The sequence below is a fragment of the Zingiber officinale genome, chromosome 11A, assembly GCF_018446385.1.
Source record: "Zingiber officinale cultivar Zhangliang chromosome 11A, Zo_v1.1, whole genome shotgun sequence".
NCBI classification, from domain to species: Eukaryota; Viridiplantae; Streptophyta; class Magnoliopsida; order Zingiberales; family Zingiberaceae; genus Zingiber; species Zingiber officinale.
In genome coordinates, this window is record NC_056006.1 from 23,384,905 (window position 1) to 23,412,614 (window position 27,710).

Consider the following 27,710-nt stretch of genomic DNA (forward strand, 5'->3'; position numbering starts at 1 on the left):
AACAGGGATAATATTCTCGTTGGTAGGCAGCTTCAAGGGAGGGTGTCGTCATTGGTGGGACGACACCGACAACTTACGGAGGGGGACGACTATGGGGGACGACGACTTGCTATGGGAAACAGGGGAAGACATTTGTGGCTTGTGATGCAAAAGAGGGAAGGCATCGACCCTTGACAGCTTGCAATGGGGAAGAGGAGGGTGCCAACGATGGGGAAGAGGGGAAGGTGTCGGCCGCTGGCTAAGCGGATGGAGGGATGATGGGAGCAATGACGGTGAGTGCACGGGCGAGGAGAGAGCATGATACGGTGAAGGTGATGGAGAGCACATGAGAGTAATTTTATGAAGTTTATATTTTTAATTTAAAAATTTATTAATTGATTGAATCAATTCTTAATTTAAATAGCATAGTTTAAATAAACTTTCTTAAATACTATTCCAATTATTCTTTAAAATATATATAAATTTATTTTAAATTTTAAAAATTATAGATAAATTATATTATATTATATTATATATATATATATATATATTCACCGTCATTAATATCATTAATGATATTATTAATAATTTAATTTAATTTATTCTAAAAACATTTTAATCAAATATCAGATTAATTTAGTAATCAATTTGATATCTTATCAAATGTTAAATTAGATTTTAAGAATTTCGTATGTTTTTGATTGATTTGATTCTGACCCTTAAATTGATCCTATGTAAGATCGTTGTGGCAAAAGGTGAATACGTTCGTTTCCAGCGCCCCCGTCAACCCATCTCAGGGTCAACACGTAAAACTGTATAGGTAAACTTTTTATAGTGATCAACACCACCGCCGAAACGATCCCTTATCAGGGACCCCCGAAGGAATTTTTGGGTGAACAATATCACTTAATTGATAAGAGCCTGCGCAGGGGTGCTCGAACCTAGTATCTCAGTCAAAAAGTACAACGTCATAACCAGAGTACCTCTGGTTCGATTGTCTATGTAAGATCGTGATCTTACAAACTATGGTTTAAATTATGTGGTATATTTTCATCAAATTAGCTATTTAAAATGGGGAGAATCGTAAAGAAGGATGTAATCTTAGAGCAATGAGTGAATGCTTTGCAAAAAGAATGAATCATTTCAGGGATTTTGTGCACCAAAAAAGACTCAATCAAGAATTCGCCTTCCTTCTTGCATCATTCACATTTCTTCTATTTATTTTTTCACTCCATTAGAAAATAATAATATTGCCAATCTCATGTATGTCACATAATGTAATGGAATAGAATAGTTTTGTAATCGTCTTGCGAGGTGATGTAGAATGTTATAGTGGATTTGCTATATATGGTGATTTAATGTGGCATTGGAGATGATAAGTTATTGACAAGAAAGATTAGCATTTGTGATGGCTCTTGCAATAACATGTCATAAACAAGGGTTATTATTTTGATTCCACATTGGCTCTTTTCTCTTGTACCCGGTTAGCATTGACACGGGTACAATGACATCATTTGTCGCCCTTTATCATCACTAAAAAAAAACTAGTAATTTGGGACAAATTTTATGACGAAAAATTTTTCGTTACAAAAAGGCGTCACCAAATTTTGCGATGAAAACATGTAAATTCATCGTAGAATTTGCGACAAATTATATTTTCATCACCAAATTCATTATAATTTTGTAACAAAAATAAAATTCATCGCAAAATTATCATACGTAAATCTACGATGAAATTCTATTTTCATCTCAAATTTGGCAGCTAATCTAGTTTTTCTCACAGATTTGACAACGAAAATAGTATTCGTCACCAAATCTGGTTTGCAACGAATCCCCATTGTGTCACATATTTAGCAATGAATATTATTTTCGTTGTCAAATCTGAGACAAATAAAGATTTGTCACAAATATGCTAATTTACCAAATTTACAACGAATTTAAGATTCATCACAAATTTGGAATCCACATATTCATCATAGATTTGTGGCACGCAGTAATTTTATGATAATTTGGCGACAAAAATAATTCATGATCAAATTCATCCCAAAATACTAAACTTTTGTAGCCATTTCTCCATTTTATCATATTAATACAATGTTGGTGCAGGAAGTATCCGACGATCGAACCGTGTTTTGATAATGGCAAAGGAATTCATAGTTAAGGTTATTTTGTTATCTAACAAGGTTCATGGAGCTTGCAGGAAAGTCCTAAGTGGTAATTAGGCAAAAGTCCTAGCTGCGGTTAGGCAGGTGGAAAACCCTGGGGGTGGTAACCCTAGGTCATAGGGGGCGGTAACCCTATGCGGAAAGTCTTGGCGGGTCGAGGGCTTCAAGCAAAAGTCCTAGGGGGTGGTAACCCTAGGTGGAAAGTCCTGGTGTCGCGAACCAGGTGGAAGACTGGACGAGCATGGAAGCAGGAGTCCAGCAGAAAGTCCGGAAGTATTGAGCGCCGAGAAAAAGTCCAGTCGATCTGGAGGATCGTACTGGCAACAGGTAAATCTCCTGAGTGGAGTAGGTGAGGACGCGTTCCCCGCAGAGGGAACATTAGGTGTCGGGTCGACCTAGGATTACCGGTCGAAAATTCGAAGTCAGACCCGGATAGTCCGAAAACTGTCAGAATATTATATTGATTAATATCTGTGCTAACTTGGTTTTGCAGGATGTGTTTGTAGACTAACATGTTTTGCAGGGCCAAAGACTAGAGTTTAGCCTCGGAGGAACAGTATCCGAGGCGCCTCCGTGGAGCTTGGAGGCACCTCGGGTGCAAGCCGAAGCCAGCTGTCTAGAGGAGCAGGAGGCGCCTCAGATGAAGCTGGAGGCGCCTTGGACCAAGGCTGGAAGGCGCCTTGAGGAGGCTTGAAGGCACCTTGAACCAGATAAGGTTCGACCTGGTTTGTACTGATCCACCTGTGCGACTCGGTGGGCTGGAGGCGCCTTGGACAGGCTTGGAGGCGCCTCCAGCACAGTATAAAAGAGAGGTTCGAGGCAGCACTCAAAAGAACTCAATCCAAGCAATCCTTCTGCGACAAACTGCTAACGACACGATCCTGAAGTGCTGCGACAACCTCCCAACGACCCGGAGCTTCTTTTTTCTTCATCTATTGTTGTCGGTATATGTTTTAGTACATTTAATTGTAACACTTAGTGTACTCTTATCGATTCTATAGTTGTTGACCACCGAAAGTGGTCAACGACCGTGGGCCTTGGAGTAGGAGTCGCTCAAGGCTCCGAACCAAGTAAATCTTGGTGTGTTTTTATGTGTTTGTCTTTTTTTCATTTCCGCTGCTTAACTACTCGAACGATTTACAAAAGTTTTACGATTCCGAAACGTGAAATAGCCATGAGCGCTATTCACCCCCCCTCTAGCGCTTCTCGATCCAACAATTGTATCAGAGCGAGGTCGCGTTGATCTGGTGCAACCACCAATCACGTAATTTTTTCGTGGTATTTTTGATTTTACGGAGTCAATTAGAATTTAGCTTAATAGCTACATTCTAATTCTTTTTACGAATCGATTTTTGCTCAAAATTGGTGCAACACCACTCGAGCTCGTAATCTTAACCTTATTTCCCGCACTGCTAATCCAAGACCTAGTCTTGGGACATCTCTTCTTTTTCCTTTTGTTTTGCATACTGTCAATGGCCCAACAAGAGGGTTTCAGCACCGTTCGTCCCCCGCTCTTCACCGGAGAAGATTTCGGGTACTGAAAGGGACGAATGGAGACCTTCCTCAAAATCCAGTTCGAGACGTGGATGATCGTCAAGACTGGATTGCAACTACCAACCGACGGAGATGACAAGCCTACACCCTGCGAAAATTGGGAACCATCCCTAATCAAGAAGGTGGAAGCCAATGCCAGAGCAACCTGCACCCTCCAATGTGGCCTGACCAAAGAGGAGCTCAACAGAGTTGGACCGTTTTCAACCGCAAAGGAGCTATGGGAGAAACTGATAGAACTGCACAAGGGCACCTCAGAAACGAAAGTAAGTAAACGTGACTTATTGTTTAATAAACTATATAATCTAAAGATGCAGGAAGGAGAGTTAGCGAGTTCACTCCACGCACGTATTCAAGACATCCTCAACTCCCTCCACGGAATCGGGCAAAAGGTCAAAAATAGGGATATCATCAGGTATGCTCTTAATGCTTTTCCAAGGAGTATATTGTGGGCATCAATAGTAGATGCCTACAAAGTCTCTAAGGATTTATCTTGCATAAAATTAGATGAATTATTTTCTGAATTTGAACTACATGAGCAGACTAATGCACAGTCAATCGAGAAAGGTGTAGCTTTGCTTGTAGGTACCAGTAGAACTCGCGAACCAAAATCACGACGAAGAACTGAACCGGAGTCGGAAGAAGAACCCAACTCAGATGATGAAGACGACGAACTGACAACCGAGCTCGTGAACCTCATGAAGAAGCTCTACAAGAAGAAGAAGGGCTTCAACAAGAAAGACCTAAAGAAGGCAGTACAATCCAAGGAGATTCAACCTGGTTCAAGAGCCAAGTTCGAGGTGATCTGCTATGGGTGCAACCAGAAGGGGCACATCAAGTCCAACTGCCCTAATCAGAAGGATGCAAAGAAGCGAAGGAAGAAGACCCTGAAGGCGACATGGGACGAATCATCCTCAGAAGAAATCGACGACGTACTCGATCAGACGAATCTCCTCGCACTGATGGCTCGGGATCAGATCAATGTGTCCGAAAGCGAAAGCGAGTCGGAGGCAGAATCGGAAAGAAGCCACGGATCCGTATCCGTTTCCGAAGGGCCAGACCCCGCTGTAAGTATTCCTCGATTAAATAACTTAGTTAATTATTTATTACGTAAATTAGCAAAATCGAATATTAAGGTCAAGTCACTTCTAAAGGAAGTAGCAGTCCTTAAAGAAGTGACTGACTCCAAAACCTGGCCTGACCTAGTTCAGACTGAAAGTTCAACTTAAGTCCAACTTGAGGAAGAAAATTCTAGTCTGAAAACTCAGGTCAAGGATTTGGAGAAAACGTTAGAACGGTTTTCTTTGGGCTCCAAGAACCTTGATCTAATTCTTGGGACACAAAGAGTCGTTTACAATAGAACTGGGCTAGGATATAAAACTAAAAAAAAAATTTAGATCTTATCTATCCTTAGTAAACAGACAAAATAGTAAATCAGTTCAAGCATAGGTATCCAAGTCCAACCTGATCAATCAAGCTGAACTTGGTCAATATTGGATCCCCAAGGATCAAATACATTACCTCGATAGACCATATCGAGGCTATGATCCAGGGGGAGCTAGTAGAAAAACTATATCAATAAAAAGAACATAATTAAATCAAAGATACAGTTAAATTTAAAATTAAATTTAAAATTCAAACTAAAATTCAAATTAAATCAAAAATAAAATAAAATTTAAAATTCAAATTAAAATTTAAATTGAATTAAAAAACAAATTAAATAAAAAATCAATTTAAAATTCAAATTAAAATTAAGAATTTAAATCAAATTTATAAAATCCTGAAAATGCAAGGGAAGACTCCAGAATAGCTGACATTTCCAAAACTTAATCTACCCGACATGGGTAACCAAGAGTAGACTGCCCGGTTGGGTAATTAAGGTTAGAACAAAAGGGCTAGGTTTAACTTGACTCACGGTACTGGTGAAGTATTAGATGATAGTACGTTGGAGAAGCTTAGTCATCGCATGTGTAGGAAGATATGGCTTCAACCTAGTACATTTGGCTAAGTGAAACTGACCGAAGCTACCTTTATAGATCCTAACTAGTTAGACCAAGATTTTATACTAAGTTCAATGGGTAGGACTATTTGAAAAACCTCGAATGTATGGTTACTTTAATGATGTCCAGGTGACTCGCCATAGCCCAGAAGTTTATCCGAAGAATGCTTATTTGTTGAACCCAAAGCTAAACCTAAATCTAACACAAAGTTAAACCAAAACCCTAAAATTGAACCTAATTCATCTCACAATATCATAGGATTCCCTGATTGAAAATTTAGATCGGGTGAGATGACTAAGGATAAAATAAATCTAAATAAATTAAAATTAAATTAAATTAAATTAAACTAAAATTAAATTAAATTAAATTAAATTAAATTAAAATTAAATTTAAATTAAATTAAATTAAAATTAAAATTAAAATTAAATTAAATTAAAATTAAATAAAATTAAATCAAAATTAAATTAAGATTAAATTAAAATAAAATAAAATTAAATTAAATTAAATTAAAATTAAAATTAAATTAAATTAAAATAAAATTAAATTAAATTAAATTAAATTAAATTAAAAAATTAAATTAAATTAAATTAAATTAAATTAAAATTAAATTTAAAATTAAATTTAAAATTAAATTTAAAATTAAAATAAAATTAAAATTAAAATTAAAGTAAAATTAAAATTTAATCTAATCAACTTAAAGCTTTCTAATTAATCAACTTAAGTAGTTTTTAAAATTAATTAACTTAAAGTTTTAAAATTAAGTTAATTACTTTCGAAATTTAATTAACTTAACATTTTCAAACTTTAAGTAATTCAAACTTAATCATTTTTCAAAAATTTACTTAAAACAAATTCAACCATCTCACAATCACCCATAGGAATAACTGATTGCTAAATTAGAATGGGTGAGATGGAAAATTAGGGAGCTTATTTCAATCAAACTATCTTTTGATCCATCAAAAGGAATCTAATTCAAATACCTTATGTGTAGGAATTGGATCAATAGATGTTGGATAGTGGATGCTCCAGACATATGACTGGAGATAGGTTGAAGTTCACTAAGCTCAAATTCAAGAACCTAGGATCAGTTGCATTTGACAACGACGGTAAGCTTAAGGTAATCGGAAAAGGTAATATCGAACTTAGTTCCGACTTCATTATTCGAAACGTTTTATTAGTTGAAAACTTTAACTTTAACTTACTAAGTATTAGTCAGTTGTGTGATAGTGGCTACCTAGTTATTTTTAATAACTCTGGGTGTTTAGTTAAAAATAATGATAACCCTGAAGTTATACTTAAGGGATTTAGAAAAAATAACATCTACACAGTTGACCTGCCCACAACCTCAATAAAGTGCCTTTTGACACAACAAGAGGAAACCAACTTGTGGCACAGAAGATTGGGTCACACTCATTTCAAACTCATTTAAAAAATGTGTAAGATACCGAAAAATTAAATAATAAATATTATTGGACAAAAAATCTTATTGGATTTTTCCATAATTTTTAAAAATTTTCTGGGAATTTTTCAGAGCTAGTACGACGAGTTTTGCAGGGATGAATTTATGGGTTCGGATAAAGTCTGTTTGGGATACCCCATTTAAGTGGGGAAATATTTTATGTATAAATTCCTTTTTCCCCAACCCATCGCCGAACCCGAACCCGTGCTCTCTCCTTCTTCTCTGCAATTTCCCAATCCCTTCTCATTCCCGAGTCTCTCGTTCCCTCTCGCGGATGAATCAAAGGCGGCGGATCTCCGGCGATCGTCGACATCGCCGGAGGAGCTTGTCGCTGGAGCTTACCAGAGGTTGAACAAGGAGGTCAGATCATCCTGATCTCCTCTTCTCAAGCCTTCCCCGAGCCTTCCTCCCCCAATTACCGACCCTCCTTCCCCGACGCCGACACCAAGGGAGCTGATCGTCGGCATGAAGAGGCATTTAGGGCTCCAAGGGTAAGCAACAGAGCCTTTTTCTCGCTGTGGTCGTGTTCTTGTTGTGATCCGTGCCCTAGCTACGATCTTGGAGGTAAGGCATCAAGTTATGTTGATTATTGAGATATTGTGTGATCGATTCCTCTTTTCTTTGATCACCCGGGTGTTTTCCTAATCCAACCAGAGGGGAAGAATTCTAGGAGGTGAGGTTCTGTGTACGGTGGGGTATCCGGTTGGTGGACCGCAGCTTGATCAGGGCAAAGAGGTAGACACCAGCAGTGTCTCCTTTCCGGCAGCCACCTTCTCCAGTAGTGGAACATCAGTTGGGGGCATTTGGGTTGAAGCAAACTTCCTCCTTACTCTGGTTACGAATTCTGGCAGTAGGCACATCTTCACCTTGATCCAATTTGGGTAAGTGGTTGGAAGTTAGATGTGATTAGGTGCATGATTTAATTAATAAGGTTGGGCTAATGCATGAGATAAATTATTAACTATGATGGTTCATGTGTTAGGACTTTTGTTTGCGGACAGCAGCTCTACCTAGCTTCGGCCACCAACTCTGACAACAAGATCTTTAGCCGTGAGATAGCACAGGAGCAACCGGATCAAGGTAAGCTAAGTATGGAGTTTGGGTTGCATTTATGTGATAGATGGGTGAATAAGGATTTATATCATATTATGTTGGCAATAATGAGATATTATGGGTGATTGGATTTCATTAGCGTATATTGATTGTAGAAGATGACCATGATTAACTTGACTAACTCATGAGTAGAATTGAAGTGAAGGGTGGTGGGTTTAGTTAAACTTAATTGGATTAAGAAATTAGGTTAATTATTTTGATTAGGTTTCCCTAATTAGATTGGGGGGTTTATTTAGCTATTTGCTACCTATGTAATTAGCTAAGTATATTATGTGATCGTAGGATTTTGTTTCGAGGCGAGCGTCTCGACGGGGAATTGGTTTATCTGACACGGTCGATAGATAAAGGCGGGTATTTCTTCCTTTGCCTCTATGTAGATTTTCTGAGCTTAGTGCATGGTTGTTATTTGACGGATTATGTTACTTTACCTTATATCGTGTTTAGTTACTGTTTTTCCTGCTTGTTACTTTTGCTTGAGCTTAGAGATGATCTATTTAATTCATATATAGTCTCAACTCTTGATATCTACTCTATTTTGATTACACGTGTAGAGTAGGTCTTGTAGGGATTGTCGGGCTGTTAGTATTACCATGCTGATTGGGTATATGATGTAGACTGTACATAGGTTGGCATGCATGATAGGAGTCATCATGTTGACTATACATTTGCATGTCGTATGTACACACGTATTTGTTATGTACTTTTGGAGGAGTTGTGTTGGTTGTAGGTTTGTTGTATATACACGTGTCTGATGTATTTACTGGAGGATACATGTTGATTGCACTTATGTTCTGTGTACATGTGTCTTGTGGGGTTATTGGAGATCTTTGGTCGATTATACATGCGTAGTTGTGTGCATGTGGTTGGTGGTATATATGGAGGTATCATGACGATTATACTCATATTGTGGGGTACTCATGTGGTTTGGAGGTTGCATTGATGATGATAGTGTCGGTAGCATGATTATATATGTATATATATCATGTTCATCATTCATTGCATCTGACGATTATCGTCTTCCTTGTGGTAGAGAGAGTCGCCAGCTGTTTATAGCTGTCCTTTCGACCACTGTTGCAGAGTGGTAGTTAGGAGTGGAGCTAGTCCTGTCGCGCTCATTCAGTCGCTCAGTGTTCTATCAGCCGTGACAACTCTGGAGTAGTGGGCCGGGTCTTGAGGGTACAGCAGTCAGAGGGTTTGAGTTATGAGTGGTCAGGGATCCTTAGCTATGTAGTTATATAACTACTTAGCTGATCGTCCGCTTCGACCGCGTATAGCGGTGCTTATACTGGAGGCTAGTACGGTTTGTCACGGACCCAAGCCTCTCGGTCATACAGGGGTCGTGGTGTCTAGAGAGGTGGCGGGGTGACCATGGAGCATGCATGTACATTTGCATTTGATGCGCAGTGCATCTTTGGAGATATATTTGCATACATGCCTAGTAGATACTAGTTGCATGTGTTTGTGGTATGTTGCATTTGTTTGAGATATGCTTATTGCATATGATTGACATGCTGCATACATGTCATTTATTTTACATGTATATGCAGTTGTATTTGTTGGTGCAGCGGAAATCGGCAAGAGGGGGGTGAATTGCTAAAAACAAAAAAAAACAAACAATACCCTCCTCGGATTTCAACTCAGAATTTAAATCAGCAATAAAATAACAACAACTAAATTAATGAAACAGAAAAAGAAATAGAAACAGAAACGACTCAGGGATTTAACCTGGTTACAACCAAGGAGGTTGTTAATCCAGGAAAGTAGAAAAGAGCGCAGTAAGAAAAATCTCCTTCTCTGAAGGCGGAGAAGCCTTTTACACTTTTGAAGCTCACTAGTTGCTTAGGAATTGCTTACAGATTGATTGCTTGAGTTGTTATTGAATTCCTAGCTCTAGGGGCCATTATATAGCTCCTGGAAAGTCTATCCCGAGGGTCCAAGGCGCCTTCAACAAGGTTCAAGGCGCCTCCAGCTCGGTCAGCGGATAAAACTTTATCCGCAACGCAAACGGTCAAATCTGACCTGTTGAAGGCGCCTTCAACAGGCTTGAAGGTGCCTTCAAGCTTGTTTAAGGCGCCTTCAAGCTACAGTAACTTCTGCTACAGTAATTTCCAGCCTCTCTTGACTCCTTTTCTTCTTTGCTTTGGCTTCCGAAGCTCCGTTCTTTTGGGTGATTGCGGCCAACCGGAATAGGGCTCACCCGAACCCAATTCCCGGCCTTCTCCTCGAACAGCCTTTCGTCTGGCTTAACATCCCTCGAACGCCGCGCACGCTCTTCACGCCCACTGGAGTACTCTTCCGCAGCTCTCTCGTCCTTCGGACGCACCGAGCCCGTCGGCTCCCTTCCCGTGCTGTCCTTCTCTCTAGCTGCGTCTTCCGCTCGACTTCCTGTGCTCCTAAGCTCCTGCACACTCAAACACAGGGATCAAACACAGTAGGACCTAACCAACTTGGTTGATCACATCAAAACTACCATGGGGTCCAATAATCTCCCCCTTTTTTATGTGCATCAACCCAAGTTCAAGTTAGGGTTAAAAATAGACATTAACAGTAATTTTAAAGAAAAAATTACTAAACTAACAAGTTAAGTATAATTTTTACAATTAGTAAAATTGCAACATTTTTTTTTTAAATATTGCAACACTTTTTATAAAAAAAAATTAAGTTTTCTCTAACTCCCCCTAAACTTGTACTTTTCTCTCCCCCTTTGATCACAACAAAAATGGGGTCTTAAGAATTTTCAAGTAAGATTGAAGTTTTTGAAAATTTTTCTAAGTTAAAAATGAATTTTTGAAAAAATTGATAAGTTAAAATCAATTTTCAAAATAAAATCTAAGTAAAAAAAAATCCTAAGTAAATGTTCAAATGTTCCAAAAAAAATTTCTAAGTCAAGTGAATGATTTTTTAGAATTTTCCAGAAGAAAATTTCTAACCCAAAAAATTAAGTTAGAATTTTTAAAAAATTTCTAAGGAATTTTTGTTTATTTTAACAAACATTTGATAAACTTTCAAAGCATTATTTAATTCTTGTTTAATGCTTTTTCAGAAAGTTAATTAAACATTTTCTTTCAATATTTTAGCTTCCAGGTCGTGGCGAGGCACTAGGCCTTCTTGGTTATTGGAGCAACAACCACTTCCTTAGACAAAGCTTCCATAAAGAATTTCAATATTTAATTTTCTCACTGTAAGCTTTTAATTTTTGAAAAATTAATTAAGCACAGATTTTGGAACCCAATAGAGGTTCCTACCTATAGGGTTATTCAGATACTTAGGGGGTACATAATTTTTGGGTATTCTTCTAAGTTGACCCTGATGGTTTCTAATGTATCAATTCAATTTTCCATAAACTTAAAGCTTTAATAAACTCAAAAGACTGTTTAGAGTTTATGTCACGTACCTTACTTACCTCATCTTGTGATGCTCCCCCTTCATCATTGCTTTCTCCTTCTGATGTTCCTCCCCCTTCATCTATGCTCATTTCTGAGCTGGACGTTTCTTCTAGCTGATGGTTGGCCGTCAGTGCTAGTCCCGAGAATTCTTCGACTTCAGAGTCGGAGGACGACGAATCATCCCACGTGGCCTTTAGATTGTGTTTGGGTCGACTGGGCTTCTTGCTAGTCCTTACCTTACTTTTGCTCTTCAGTTTTGGATAATCATCTTTGATATGTCCTTCTTCGTTGCAATTGTAGCAACGAACCACCCTTTTCTTTCGCTGGAGCTTTTTTTATTGCAATCTAAATTTGTAAGAATTTACAAATTTATTAAACCGTCTTACCAGTAGTGCCGCTTCAGATTCGTCGATCGAAGCTTCGGAATCGGGATCGTCTCTCCTTGCTTGTAGAGCGACGTCGAGGTTTGACTTCACTACTTCTTTAGGCTCTGCAATCCGAGACTCGTGAAGTTCAAAGGTAGAAAACAAACTTTCTAAGGTACTTACTGTTAGTTAGAGCCCTAGAGCCAATCATTTGATCATTGTATGGACTCATGTATATCATATTCTTGTAAATTAATAAAGGCATTTGTTTGGTTATTATACTTATTTATATTAGTGCCAAATAGACTAAGTATAATAGCGTCCTTGAGTAGAAGGTTCATACCTATATCAATCGATTAGTTGAATCGATAGTGAGATGATATAGGGAACACTACTCTAAATCATTCCTAGTCGAGTATTAGCATTCAGGGACAATGTTAATACAATAAGACTAGCATGTAGGTCAGCTCGATGACTTGATCTCACAAGTCATGGATATAGAGATATCAAGCTGACACATGGGTATGCATTAGAGAATGTATACTGAATGACCTGCCATGAGAAAGTATCATGGATCGTTATATGAGTGTCATATACTTTCTCATGTGGCTATTAGTATGACTATTAGTCCTTAGACCTGAAGTCACCATGGATCCCTACATAAGGAGTTATGTACTTTAGTTTCGTCAAACGTCACTCGTAACTGGGTGGACTATAAAGGCGATTACTGGGTATGTAACAAATTATGCGGAGGGATGTGAGTGACGTAGATGGAATCTATCCCTCCCATATAACGGGAGCGACATCGGTATTTTTGATAGAGTGAGACCACTAAGTGCATGGCCATGCCCAAATGAGTCAACATTAGATGTTGAGCTCATTTGATCGAGAGAGTCTACTTGGAGTTCAAGATTTAGATTGATTAGAGGATGACACGGTCTATGCCTCACATTGATCAATCTAGATGTTTAGGATAGAAGGATAATGTCATATATTTTGTGAGGAGTCACAATTGGTAGTCACAAGGTGATGTCGGATCTCGACATTCTTGTAACTTGGGTAGTAATGATGTGTTGCTAGATACCGCTCATTACTTATGCTCCTAAATGGGTTTAGGGCATTGCCAACGTTACAAGAACCTATAGGGTCACACACTTAGGACAATTAGATGGAGATTTGGTTCATATGATGAACCAAGAGGATTAGATTCATTTGATGAATCATATTGGATTAAGAGTAATCCAAATTGGGCTAATTGAGTTGGACTCAAGTTGATTCATGTATTTAATGAGTCTAATTTAGATTATGACTCATTAAATCAACTTAATTTAATGAATTAGATTCATTATATTAAGTTGGCTTGAATTATATGGTTGGATTAGATCAACCATGAGTAGATTTGATCAAGTTTGACTTGATTTGAGAGGAAGAGAAAAAGTCATGTTTGACTTGACTTTTTGCCACATCACTAGTGAGTTGGCAAGATGTGGACCAATAGGATTGCTCCACATCATCAATGTGTGCCACCTCATGGAGGTTACAAGCCTCCATAGCATTTAATGTGGCCGACCCACATTAAATGAGGAGGTTACACTTGTTGCCATGTCATTGAGTGAGGTGGCAAGATGTGGACCAATAGTGTTGATCCACATCATCCTAGAGTGCCACCTCATGGGGGTTACAACTCTTAATGGTCTCCACATTAATTGGAATTAATGTGGGGAGTTACACCTCCAAGATGTGGCCGGCCACTCTAGTGGGGAATGAAAATATTCATTTTTCATTCAAGTGTGATTAAGTCATCTTCTTCCTCTAGAGCTCTCTCTTCTCCCTCTCCTCCTCTCTTGGCCGAACAAGACAAGGTGCTAGCACACCTTTGTTTGGTCTTCTCCATCAAGGATTGTTCGTGTGGATACTTCTAGAGGACCGTACACTTGACGGTCTAGAGATCCGGCACCTTGGACGAGCGGGAACGCGAAAGGTACGCTTCGAAGGTATAACCCTTATCTAGTGTAGATCTAAAGGTTTTACAAACTCGTACAAGAAAAGGTTTTTCGAAAAGTTTTGTTTATGAATCTTTGCATGGATCTACGGCTTTGGGTAACTCGGGGTTTCCGCGACGCGAAAAAGCGGTTTTCGTGGCCCGAAGAACCCAACACTTACCTCAAGGTCCCTAGAGATGTAGTAAGCATCTACTAAGGATGCTCATTCCGGAGTCCTCGGGAAGGCGTTGAGCGCGTATCGGATGGAGTCTCGGTTCGTTACCGTTTCGCCGAGATTCGTCAGTTGCGTTATCAGCTCCTTGATCCGTGCTTGGAGTTGCGCTACCTTCTCGCCGGTGTTCATTCGGAGATTCATTAGTTGTGTTCGAAGAATGTCGAGCCTCGCTAGCTTTGCTTCCGAGGTGCCTTCGTGGAGCTCTAGGAATTTCTCCTAGAGGTCTTTTGCGGAGTCGTAACTTCCGATCCGTCTTACCTCTTGGGGCGGAAGAACGCTGAGCAAGTGAAACTTAGCTTTTCCGTTAGCCATAAAATCTGCCTGCTCCTTCTTCGTCCATTGGAACTCTTCTTTGTCTTTAAGAGCTGAAAAACCGTATTTCATTGTTAGTAAGATATCGAACTCGATTTTGAAGAATACCTCCATTTTTCGCTTCCATGTAGCGAAATCTCCGTCGAACTTTGGGGAATGGATGTTCGCGCCGGCCATTATCTTGATCGTAGTGCTTCAGTTGGCGGTTAGTCCTTCTGAGGCGATCAGGCTCTTATACCACTTGTTGGAGCAGCGGAAACCGGCAAGAGGGGGGTGAATTGCTGAAAACAAAAAAATAAACTATACCCTCCTCGGATTTCAACTCAGAATTTAAATCAGCAATAAAATAATAACAACTAAATTAATGAAACAGAAAAAGAAATAGAAACAGAAACGACTCAGGGATTTAACCTGGTTACAACCAAGGAGGTTGTTAATCCAGGACAGTAAAAAAGAGCGCAGTAAGAAAAATCTCCTTCTCTGAAGGCGGAGAAGCCTTTTACACTTTTGAAGCTCATTAGTTGCTTAGGAATTGCTTACAGATTGATTGCTTGAGTTGTTATTGAATTCCTAGCTCCAGGGGCCTTTATATAGCTCCTGGAAAGTCTATCCCGAGGGTCCAAGGCGCCTTCAACAAGGTTCAAGGCGCCTCCAGCTCGGTCAGCGGATAAAACTTTATCCGCAACGCAAACGGTCAAATCTGACCTGTTGAAGGCGCCTTCAAGGGCGCCTTCAAGCTTGTTTAAGGCGCCTTCAAGCTACAGTAACTTCTGCTACAGTAATTTCCAGCCTCTCTTGACTCCTTTTCTTCTTTGCTTTGGCTTCCGAAGCTCCGTTTTTTTGGGTGATTGCGGCCAACCGGAATAGGGCTCACCCGAACCCAATTCCCAGCCTTCTCCTCGAGCAGCCTTTCGTCTGGCTTAACATCCCTCGAACGCCGCGCACGCTCTTCACGCCCACTGGAGTACTCTTCCGCAGCTCTCTCGTCCTTCGGACGCACCGAGCCCGTCGGCTCCCTTCCCGTGCTATCCTTCTCTCTAGCTACGTCTTCCGCTCGACTTCCTGTGCTCCTAAGCTCCTGCACACTCAGACACAGGGATCAAACACAGCAGGACCTAACCAACTTGGTTGATCACATCAAAACTACCATGGGGTCCAACAATCTCCCCCTTTTTGATGTGCATCAACCCAAGTTCAAGTTAGGGTTAAAAATAGACATTAACAGTAATTTTAAAGAAAAAATTACTAAACTAACAAGTTAAGTATAATTTTTACAAGTAGTAAAATTGCATCATTTTTTTTTAAAATATTGCAACACTTTTTATAAAAAAAATTAAGTTTTCTCTAACTCCCCCTAAACTTGTACTTTTCTCTCCCCCTTTGATCACAACAAAAATGGGGTCTTAAGAATTTTCAAGTAAGATTGAAGTTTTTGAAAATTTTTCTAAGTTAAAAATGAATTTTTGAAAAAATTGATAAGTTAAAATCAATTTTCAAAAGAAATCTAAGTAAAAAAAATCCTAAGTAAATGTTCAAATGTTCCAAAAAAAATTTCTAAGTCAAGTGAATGATTTTTTAGAATTTTATAGAAGAAAATTTCTATCCCAAAAAATTAAGTTAGAATTTTTAAAAAATTTCTAAGGAATTTTTGTTTATTTTAACAAACATTTGATAAACTTTCAAAGAATTATTTAATTCTTGTTTAATGCTTTTTCAGAAAGTTAATTAAACATTTTCTTTCAATATTTTAGCTTCCAGGTCGTGGCGAGGCACTAGGCCTTCTTGGTTATTGGAGCAACAACCACTTCCTTAGACAAAGCTTCCATAAAGAATTTCAATGTTTAATTTTCTCACTGTAAGCTTTTAATTTTTGAAAAATTAATTAAGCACAGATTTTGGAACCCAATAGAGGTTCCTACCTACAAGGTTATTTAGATACTTAGGGGGTACATAATTTTTGGGTATTCTTCTAAGTTGACCCTGATGGTTTCTAATGTACCAGTTCAATTTTCCATAAACTTAAAGCTTTAATAAACTCAAAAGACTGTTTAGAGTTTAGGGCACGTACCTTACTTACCTCATCTTGCGATGCTCCCCCTTCATCATTGCTTTCTCCTTCTGATGTTCCTCCCCCTTCATCTATGCTCATTTCTGAGCTGGACGTTTCTTCTAGCTGATGGTTGGCCGTCAGTGCTAGTCCCGAGAATTCTTCGACTTCGGAGTCGGAGGACGACGAATCATCCCACGTGGCCTTTAGATTGTGTTTGGGTCGACTGGGCTTCTTGCTCCTTACCTTACTTTTGCTCTTCAGTTTTGGATAATCATCTTTGATATGTCCTTCTTCGTTGCAATTGTAGCAACGAACCACCCTTTTCTTTCGCTGGAGCTTTTTTGATTGCAATCTAAATTTGTTAGAATTTACAAATTTATTAAACCGTCTTACCAGTAGTGTCGCTTCGGATTCGTCGATCGAAGCTTCGGAATCGGGATCGTCTCTCCTTGCTTGTAGAGCGACGTCGAGGTTTGACTTCACTACTTCTTTAGGCTCTGCAATCCGAGACTCGTGAAGTTCAAAGGTAGAAAACAAACTTTCTAAGGTACTTACCTCAAGGTCCTTAGAGATGTAGTAAGCATCTACTAAGGACGTTCATTCCGGAGTCCTCGGGAAGGCGTTGAGCGCGTATCGGATGGAGTCTCGGTTCGTTACCGTTTCGCCGAGATTCGTCAGTTGCGTTATCAGCTCCTTGATCCGTGCTTGGAGTTGTGCTACCTTCTCGCCGGTGTTCATTCGGAGATTCATTAGTTGTGTTCGAAGAATGTCGCGCCTCGCTAGCTTTGCTTCCGAGGTGCCTTCGTGGAGCTCTAGGAATTTCTCCCAGAGGTCTTTTGCGGAGTCGTAACTTCCGATCCGTCTTACCTCTTGGGGCGGAAGAACGCTGAGCAAGTGAAACTTAGCTTTTCCGTTCGCCACAAAATCTGCCTGCTCCTTCTTCGTCCATTGGAACTCTTCTTTGTCTTTAAGAGCTGAAAAACCGTATTTCATTGTTAGTAAGATATCGAACTCGGTTTTGAAGAATACCTCCATTTTTCGCTTCCATGTAGCGAAATCTCCGTCGAACTTTGGGGAATGGATGTTCGCGCCGGCCATTATCTTGATCGTAGTGCTTCAGTTGGCGGTTAGTCCTTCTGAGGCGATCAAGCTCTTATACCACTTGTTGGTGCAGCGGAAACCGGCAAGAGGGGGGTGAATTGCTGAAAACAAAAAAACAAACTATACCCTCCTCGGATTTCAACTCAGAATTTAAATCAGCAATAAAATAACAACAACTAAATTAATGAAACAGAAAAAGAAATAGAAACAGAAACGACTCAGAGATTTAACCTGGTTACAACCAAGGAGGTTGTTAATCCAGGACAGTAGAAAAGAGCGCAGTAAGAAAAATCTCCTTCTCTGAAGGCGGAGAAGCCTTTTACACTTTTGAAGCTCACTAGTTGCTTAGGAATTGCTTACAGATTGATTGCTTGAGTTGTTATTGAATTCCTAGCTCCAGGGGCCTTTATATAGCTCCTAGAAAGTCTATCTTGAGGGTCCAAGGCGCCTCCAACAAGATTCAAGGCGCCTCCAGCTCGGTCAGCGGATAAAACTTTATCCGCAACGCAAACGGTCAAATCTGACCTGTTGAAGGCGCCTTCAACAGGCTTGAAGGCGCCTTCAAGGGCGCCTTCAAGCTTGTTTAAGGCGCCTTCAAGCTACAGTAACTTCTGCTACAGTAACTTCCTGCTACAGTAATTTCCAGACTCTCTTGACTCCTTTTCTTCTTCGCTTTGGCTTTCGAAGCTCCGTTCTTTTGGGTGATTGCGGCCAACCGGAATAGGGCTCACCCGAACCCAATTCCCGGCCTTCTCCTCGAGCAGCCTTTCGTCCGACTTAACGTCCCTCGAATGCCGCGCACACTCTTCAAGCCCACCGGAGTATTCTTCCGCAGCTCTCTCGTCCTTCGGACGCGCCGAGCCCGTCGGCTCATTTCCCGTGCCGTTCTTCTCGCTAGATGCGTCTTCCGCTTGACTTCCTGTGCTCCAAAGCTCCTGCACACTCAGACACAGGGATCAAACACAGCAGGACCTAACCAACTTGGTTGATCACATCAAAACTACCATGGGGTCCAACAGTATTTATATTGCACAGGTGTCATGAGTGAGTTTGTTGCAGATCCGGTGAGTTTATTGATCATTGTACCATATGTCGTCTCCAGATTGGGTATGTGTTTATCATCTTGTCAGTTGTAGTATATGCAGTTTGTGTATGACAGTTATGATCGTTATACCATGTGAGATAGATTAGTACTGGTAGTTTTGTTTATTGGCTATGTCAGTATGATCATGTTCTTTATTTCATACTGAGACTGTATACTTTTGATCTCCATGTTTATTTATAGTCCATGCACTATCTTGTCTATTACCCGCCGAGTTACCTATACTCACCACCGCATTTATATCTTTATGTTTTCAGGTAGCAGATACATGGTTGGTGTGTCGCTTGGAGCATCCTGTTTGCCGGGTCCTACGTCACATCCGAAGACCGTTTTTGGTTTTGTATATGTTTTATTTGTATTCGGTATTTATTGTATTTGGTGTTGTTGTTGTATTCGTGTTGTTGTGGTTGTTGTATAAAGCCTAGCCGGCTAGCAGTGTGTTGATTGTGTTGTATTGAGCTTTCCGTTATCGTTTTTTCGCTGTGTTGGTTTTTAATGTAGCCGAGTGGGCTGTTCGTTGTATATATATAACTGCGTGGTTGTTGTTATATTTGTCCAGTCGTGTAGGCTGAGATTATTAACTGCGTGGTTGTGTATATATTCCAGCCGCATGTGGCTGATGTATATTTTGTATGTATGTATGATTTAGATTGTCACCGGTACAGGGGAGATGCTGCCGAAATTTTTCGGTAGAGACTCCTTTGGGGGCGTGACACATGGAGCATGCATGCACATTTGTATTTGATGCGCGGTGCATCTTTGGAGATACATTTGCATACATGCCTAGTAGATACTAGTTGCATGTGTTTATGGTATATTGCATTTGTTTGAGATATGCTTATTGCATATGGTTGTCATGCTGCATACATGTCATTTATTTTACATGTATATGCAGTTGTATTTATATTGCACAAGTGTCATGAGTGAGTTTGTTGCAGATCCGGTGAGTTTATTGATCATTGTACCATATGTCGACTCCAGATTGGGTATGTGTTTATCATCTTGTCAGTTGTAGTATGTGCAGTTTGTGTATAACAGTTATGATCGTTATACCATGTGAGATAGATTAGTACTGGTAGTTTTGTTTATTGGCTATGTCAGTATGATCATGTTCTTTATTTCATACTGAGACTGTATACTTTTGATCTCCATGTTTATTTATAGTCCATGCACTATCTTGTCTATTACCTGCCGAGTTACCTATACTCACCACCGCATTTATATCTTTATGTTTTCAGATAGCAGATACATGGTTGGTGTGTCGCTTGGAGCATCCTGTTTGCTGGGTCCTACGTCACATCCGAAGACCGTTTCTGGTTTTGTATATGTTTTATTTGTATTCAGTATTTATTGTATTTGGTGTTGTTGTTGTATTCGTGTTGTTGTGGTTGTTGTATAAAGCCTAGCCGGCTAGCAGTGTGTTGATTGTGTTGTATTGAGCTTTCCGTTATCGTTTTTCCGCTGTGTTGGTTTTTAATGTAGCCGAGTGGGCTGTTCGTTGTATATATATAACTGCGTGGTTGTTGTTATATTTGTCCAGTCGTGTAGGCTGAGATTATTAACTGCGTGGTTGTGTATATATTCCAGCCGCATGTGGCTGATGTATATTTTGTATGTATGTATGATTTAGATTGTCACCGGTACAGGGGAGATGCTGCCAAAATTTTTCAGTAGAGACTCCTTTGGGGCGTGACAAAATGAGTCAAAATGGCTTAGTTAGAGGGCTACCCAAATTAAGGAACCAAGAAAATACAGCTTGTCAAGCTTGCCAGCAAGGTAAGCAAACCAAATCAACCCACAAGTCAACCGACCTAGATAGAACTAACTCCTTACTTGAGCTCCTACATTTAGACATATTTGATTCACATGGAGCCAAGTCACTAAGCAAGAACCAGTACTGCTTATTAATAATTGATGATTACTCTAGGTTTACTTGGGTGAAATTTCTATAAACAAAATATGAAACCTTTGAAGTTTTTGATAATTTTTGCAAGTTAATAGAAAATGAAAAAGACACCAAAATTAAAAGAATAAGAAGTGATCATGGGGTGAATTTGAAAATCAAAGGTTTACCCAATTTTGTAAAATTAATGGACACAAACATGAATTTTCATGCCCCAGAACCCCTCAACAGAATGGTCTAGTAGAACGAAAAAATAGAACTCTACAAGAGGCCGCTAGAATCATGTTAAACGAGTATAACTTAAATCATCAATTCTGGGCTGAAGCCATAAATACAACAAACTACATTCAAAATAGAATTTTAATGAACAAATCACACAATAAAACCCCCTATGAAATATACTATAATAAAATTCCAAATTTAAACTATCTAAAAGTCTTTGGATGTAAAGTTCACATTTTAAACACTAAAGATTACTTAGGAAAATTTACACCCAAATTAGTCCAAGGAATATTTTTAGAGTACTCTACAGCCAGTAGAGCCTATAGAGTCTATAATCAAAATACCTTAAAAGTTGAAGAAACAACTAATGTAATCTTTGATGAAGAAAATAATATACCTAAGATAAATGAAAATGTTGACATTAACCCAAGAATTATAGAAGATGATGAAATTCAACCTAAGATAAATAAACCAGAAGAACCAACTACTGACCCAAATATAAGACCAACAAGAGTAAGTACTTCTCACCCACTTGATCAAATTCTGGGTGACCTATCTCTAGGAGTTAGAACTAGGTCATCCTACAGAAACAGTAGCTAAATAGCCTTGATATCTGAAATTGAACCTAAAACTGTAGACGAAGCTTTACCCGATCCAGACTGGACACTAGCAATGTAAGAAGAATTAGCTCAATTTGAAAGAAATCAAGTCTGGGATTTAGTACCAAAACTCACTGACAAAACTATAATTGATACTAAATGGGTCTTCAGAAACAAACTAAACGATCAAGGTGAAATAGTTAGAAACAAAGCAAGATTAGTAGCTAAAGGATTTAATAAAGTAGAAGGGTTAGACTATGATGAGACCTATGCTCCTGTAGCTAGACTCGAATCTATTAGGATGCTGTTGGTCTATGCAGCACACAAAGGATTCAAGCTCTACCAAATGGATGTAAAATCTGCCTTCCTAAATGGGTTCATTAAAGAAGAAGTGTATCTTAGCCAACCCCCTGGATTTGAAGACTTTGAGCACCCAAACCATGTCCTTAGATTAAAAAAGGCCTTATATGGACTAAAACAAGCACCTAGGGCCTAGTATGAACGGTTGTCCAATTATCTGTTAAAAAAAGCATTCCACCAAGGACAAGTAGATCCAACCCTGTTTGTGAAAACCTTAGAAAAAGATATTTTCATAACCCAAATTTATGTAGATGATATAATATTTGGATCAACAAACTCAAAATTCTTAAAAGAATTTACAAACTTAATGGAAAGTGAGTTTGAAATGAGTTTAGTAGGGGAACTTAACTTTTTCTTAGGTCTACAAATTAAACAAACCAAAGATGAAATCTATATCATTAAACTAAATATGCCAAGGAACTAATTAGAAAATTTGGCATGAAAAATTCAAAAATCATAAATACTCCAATGATAACAAATATCAACATTGACTCTGACCCAGAAGGAAAACCAGCAGACACAAAGTACTATAGAAGTATAATAGGTAGCTTACTCTACTTAACTGCAAGTCGACCCGATATATTATTTGCAGTAGGTATGTGCGCAAGATACCAATCTTGTGCAAAAGAGTCACACCTAACATATGTTAAAAGGATACTTAGGTACATTAAGGGCACCCTAAATATAGGACTTTGGTACCCTAGAACTTGCACCTTTGATCTTTTTGGCTATTCTGATTCAGACTATGCCAGGTGCAAGCTAGATAGAAAAAGCACAAGTGGTAGCTGCCAAATTTTAGGTCAATGCCTAGTAAGTTGGTCAAGCAGAAAGCAACACTGTGTTGCTTTATCTACTATTGAAGCTGAATACATAGCCCTAGGAGAATGTGTTTCCCAACTTTTATGGATGATGCATACACTAAAAGATTATCAGCTAGAATATAAAAATATAAAAATTTTAATTGATAGTATGAGCTTAATTAATCTAACCAAAAATCCAATTCACCACTCTAGGACTAAACACATAGAGGTAAAACACCATTTTGTAAGGGATCATGTAGTCAAAGGTGAAATTGTACTCAACTATGTTGAGTCCAAATCAAACCTAGCTGACATTTTCACAAAACCCTTACCTGAACTTGAGTTTAGTGCACTTAGAAGACACATAGGAATGTGTTGGGTAGAATAGATCTTGATTCCTACAATCGAACCTTAAAATTCTTGTTGATCTTCAAATCTGCTTAATTTTAAAATTTTATTTTAAAAACTAGGAAAAATAATGTTTTTAAAATCCCAATTTTCTTAATTTTTTTTAAATTTGGACTTAGCCTAGGATCCTCCTCCTAGAAATCATGCTCCCCTAGTATCATCCAGAGCATCTCACAAACACACTAGGCATAACTTGTTTGTGTTTGCAAAACTTAGAACGGTGTGAGATGCATAGGGTTCAGCCTGGACTCCAGAATGCTTATTTCTGTGCATCATAGTGAGTCTGGGATTTAAAATATTTTATATACATTAATCAATTTAAGTCATGCAGCACTAGTCAAATCTAACTAGATCTATTGACTTAACTTGACTAACCAAGTGAAGGTTGTTGTCCTCTAGGCAATCAGCTAGTAGCTAGATGGTTAGACATGTGGCCAAGAAGTTAAGTGCTTGATTTAAAATTATTTTTCTTGGTTAGACATTAGGGCTCTGATACCCTACTAAAAGAAATTAATTAATTTGCAATCTCTTTAACTCAGCTCATGCTTGGACATTAGGGTTTTAAGCTTATTAATCCTCCTTTGCCTTTTAGCATCTTGGAACTCTTTATTCGGTTAAATATTTTCTCTCTTTCCAAATTATTGCTCAAAAAGCTTTTTCAAAATTAAGAAAATATTTACCAAACAAAACCTTTCGAATTTATTTTGAAAATTTAGCTAAGTATTTTTTTTTTCCCTCTAACAAATATTCAAAATTTAGCTAAGTATTTTTTCTAACAGATTTTCAAAATTTAGCTAAGACTTTCAAAGCATTTCAACTTACCTGAAGTATGTTTCAATATGTTTTTCAAATTTTACAACATATTTTTCATAGAGTTTAACTAAGTTTCAGAAATTGGCTAACATTATTTTTCAAAGTCAACGTTTTATTAGCCTTTTTAAACTTAGTTGAAAGAAAAATATCTCTTATTGACTTACATTATCTTTTGACCCTTATTTCACTTAGCTAAGAATTCTACAATTAATTTCAAAAAGCTAAGTGTTATCAAAGTATCTTTATCTCTCTTTAAAGCCTAATGTTTATTTAATTCTCTATTTTTCTAACTATAAAATCTGTTTAAAAATTTAAAATTATTCAAACTTGTTTATTTTTGATAAATGACAAAGGGGGAGAGTAGGGAAATTCAAAAGTAAAATTTATATAGAGAGCCTTTATTAAGGGGGAGCATAACAAAATTTAAGTTAGTTTTAGCTTAACTATGCGTGCATTTAAAAGTTATTTATTTAAGCTAAACTATGCATCTATTTGACTTAACTTTGAATTTCAGTTGGCATAATCAAAAAGGGGGAGATTGTTAGTACGGGAAGCATCCGACGATCGAACCGTGTTTTGATAATGGCAAAGAAATTCATAGTTAAGGTTATGTTGTTATCTAACAAGGTTCATGGAGCTTACAGGAAAGTCCTAGGTGGTACTTAGGTAAAAGTCTTAGCTGCGGTTATGTAACGACCACACCGTCCCATTAGCAAGTCTGTGAGGGTGTTGCCGTTACTTAACTATAACTTTACTTAACTAGTGTTGCTCACATGTGGATAGTAATACTTATAACACTCGAAAAACTCAAATCATGCAATTAAGTAGCAGCTGAAAATATAAATGACTCATTTCAACATTCTACTCAAGCATTTGTCCACAACTAAAATGTATAAATCTGTACATGCATGCAACGGTGATACAACTCAAATAATGGGACTAATGTGCATAGCAATTTAAATGGAAGACTTCTAAAAGCATAAAAACATTCTATGAACAAAACCAGCAATACAAAAGAATAACTCCAACAATGCAAGAAGGACTTAATCCACACTAAATTTCACTAACAGTCTAAATACAAAAAAAAATCTTAATAAATTCTTTAGCAAGGTCCCAAGGCTTCCATAGTCTAGACATCACACATCCATCCCGCACCTCCTTGTCGCCTTCCTTCACTATAGCTTTCCTTTTCCTTTATCTGCAGTAAGAGGAAATGCAACTATAAGCGAAATGCTTAGTAATCGTTGTCTAACTCACAAAAACTCAATGTGCATATATAGATATATCTATAACAAACTGAAACTGAATGCTTGATACAAATCTAAAATGGCACTGCTTAAACAAATCTAAACTGCAATGCTTAAACAAATCTAAACTGCAATTGAAGGTCTGTTCTTACATGTGGAAACACCAAACAAAAGAATCCGACTACACACTTGAATTAGAGTTGTTCATGCTTAAAATTTACAAAGAAATCTGTAATTGGAATGCTATACTATGCAAATAATGGATCTAGAACTACATGTATAAAAACCAACAACAAAAGATCTACAGCACGTTAACGAATTAATGGGAAAAGGGTCTAATCAGCATGTTAAACAATTAATAACAAAAGGTCCAAATAAGCCACTGAGATCTAACTGAACACTCCCAGAAGCCAAGGCTGTCCATGTTTAATGCACAACACAACAAAACTAACAATAGGCTCCTCTGTTCGTGCCCCTTATGTAGCCCAAATCAAGCTAAACCTGCTGGAATTTACAGACTTATGTAAGACTTGTTTCATTTGTTCAAAGCTTATACCTTTATACTTCAAAATAATTATAATTTTCTTCCTGGGCTGAGACATAGTACCAAAGCGTGCTCCCAAATAGAGACTGGGGTGGCGAACCACCAATCCTATGAGGGTGAAGACCTTAGTCTTACCAGGGTCGAGACCTCGGAACCGGTCACCTAGATTTATTTAACGACAACCTCGGAAGTCGGGTACTAGCCTCTTCAAGTAAAATATGTAACGACCCAATTTTCCCTATTTCAAGTTCTAAAAGTCCATAAAAATATTTGGAAATACTTTTAAAATATTCTAGATATTTTTAGGAATTTTTAGAGTATTTTTACGTAATTTTTGGAGGTCGTTTAGTAGGGTTAAAAAAAAGAATGAAGTTTTAAAAAAAAAGTTGTAGGAGCTAGGTTTCGAACCCAGCTCCTCGGACCCAAGCACAACCGGCCCGACCAATCGAGCTAAGCTCATTTTGTTAACTAAATATGGGAATAAATTTATTTAAGGTATAGTTTCGATTTAAACCCTAGTATAAGAAAAGGAATTTAGGTTTCTTTTCTGAAAATCAAAAACTTCTCTCGAAATTTCTCTTCTCCTCACGCACGCGGCGCCGTTCCTTCTCTCGGGTGAAACCGCAGCCAAGGCTAGGGTTTCCTCCCTCCGGCGTCGGCAAAGGGTTTTTCCGGCTGGTTTTCACCCGTGGGTGACCATTCCGACAAGGAGAGCTCGGGAAATACAAGGAAACGGTGGAATCGAAGCTCCGCCGAAACCCTAGAGCACTTCCCCTCCGGTTGTAAGTCCAAGAACTCAATGTGAGTTGCTTCTCACCTGCAGTAGGAGTAGTTCCGCGATTTTGCCTTCTTCATTTCCTTGCCGAGCATGAACAATCCTCCTTGTGGCATTGGTTTAGAGTTTTCTCTTGTTGTTTTTGGGTTCTGCCGTGAGGTTAAAAAGGGTTGTGTAGATCTGGTAGTTAGAAGCATACATGCCTATGCTTCCAGAGGATATGTTCTGGTATTTTTGTTCTATAACGAGAAGCACTGTACTTCACATTCTTTATTGTTCTAGAGTATTAGTTCTTGGGTATTTTAGTTCTTCGCTATAGCATATTTGATTAACATGTGTTTTAGTTTCATTAAGGAAATTTTGTTTGCCTTCTTGCTGATCAGTTGATAGCAATTCATCCTATTAACAGTACGTTGGTATCCCTTTGGTATCTGCAGCAGGCATGAACAGCCATTTGGGGCTGAGAATGATTCCTTTTGAAGCTTACTGTTAAGTTCTGTTGTGCATATTCATGGGCAAGAACAGCCACCAATTCATAGCAGTTTAGATCCTTTTTGTGTTGAGTTAGTAAGCATGATATTCTGTTAATTCCATGCAGCGATGATTCCTTTATTTTCTAGATTCCTTTGTTATTAGAATAACATGAGCAAATTTTCAGTTTAACTAGCATTTTAGTTAGATGTTCCTTTGTAATTAACTAGCACGAACAGCAATATTGTACATTACAAGTTTGATTTTCTTGCTGGTTTACTAATCATGAACTAGACAACTTGTATGAAAGTAAGCAGTTTAGGCTTCTTTAAGTTCCAGCAAGTTAAATCTTTTGTTATCATGCTAGTATTCAGTTTTAAGATCTTATTTTTGGCCATTTAATGTTAAGCAGGCAGAATTAGATTTTTCTTGCTACTACACAAGCATGTTAAACTTTTCTAGAAGATTATGAGAAGTTATAAGTAAGAAAAGACCAAGGTCTTAAACTCGATCCTAAATTTCAGCATTTGAGGATTAGCAGCACGCAAGGTGCTTGAAGAAATGCCAAGGCATTTTATTATAAGAAGTATTTAAAGATAAAAAGTATTTTACTTTTAAAGGGCATGTACCGGACACAAGGTCCAAGGGATGGGCTCCAAGATGCCCCTAGGCACAAGGCCTAGAAGTTCCTTAGTAGTTTCGGGATTAGCTACCTCGACTCTTATTAAGGATGCGCGCAAAAAGTTGGTATAATGCCGGGCCCAAAAG